The sequence below is a fragment of the Schistocerca cancellata genome, chromosome 7, assembly GCF_023864275.1.
Source record: "Schistocerca cancellata isolate TAMUIC-IGC-003103 chromosome 7, iqSchCanc2.1, whole genome shotgun sequence".
Lineage (NCBI taxonomy): Eukaryota > Metazoa > Arthropoda > Insecta > Orthoptera > Acrididae > Schistocerca > Schistocerca cancellata.
Window position 1 is genome coordinate 58,830,900 of NC_064632.1, and position 894 is coordinate 58,831,793.

At 43.8% G+C, this 894-nt stretch overlaps 1 non-coding gene across 1 annotated transcript; it reads left to right on the plus strand.

The window, feature by feature from the left end:
- Window positions 1–476: 476 nt before the first annotated feature.
- On the plus strand, window positions 477–551 carry Trnas-cga (transfer RNA serine (anticodon CGA)). Its single transcript has one exon. It is a non-coding gene; the product is annotated as a tRNA-Ser (tRNA).
- Window positions 552–894: the final 343 nt, after the last annotated feature.

Sequence of the window (894 nt, forward strand, 5' to 3'; positions counted from 1 at the left end):
GCATTATTCTACACAATGTAGTGAAAGCGCTGATAACAGTAATGTTATAGAATGAAATTTTCACTCTACAGCGGAGTGTGCGCTGATATGAAACTTCCTGGCAGATTAAATGAAATTTTCACTCTACAGCGGAGTGTGCGCTGATATGAAACTTCCTGGCAGATTAAAACTGTGTGCCGGACCGAGACTCGAACTCGGGACCTTTGCCTTTCGCGGGCAAAGGTCCCGAGTTCGAGTCTCGGTCCGGCACACAGGTTTAATCTGCCAGGAAGTTTCATATCAGCGCACACTCCGCTGTAGAGTGAAAATTTCATTCTAGAAACATCCCCCAGGCTGTGGCTAAGCCATGTCTCCGCAATATCCTTTCTTTCAGGAGTGCTAGTTCTGCAAGGTTCGCAGGAGAGCTTCTGTAAAGTTTGGAAGGTAGGAGACGAGGTGCTGGCAGTAGTAAAGCTGTGAGGACGGGGCGGGAGTCGTGCTTGGATAGCTCAGTTGGTAGAGCACTTGCCCGCGAAAGGCAAAGGTCCCGAGTTCGAGTCTCGGTCCGGCACACAGTTTTAATCTGCCAGGAAGTTTCAGTAATGTTATAACCAGAGGTATAAACAAAATAGAACACGTTTTGCGGGAATACACATATTTTTATTCAGGAGCTATACATTGGTCGCACTACATCAGAAAATCAATTGGTTGTTCCTTTACCTTCACACCGGTACAGAGTTTGTCAAATAAACCTTTTTTGTCTACACAGAATTTAGGGTGTATTTCTCTCAAACAGGTGGGTGTTGCTTTAGCTTCGTCTTTTTATCCTGTATTGATGCAGAATTCTAAATTATCTGCATTCTCACTATATTTACAAATATATATGTCCTTATAAAGAGTTTAACACAGTGCAGG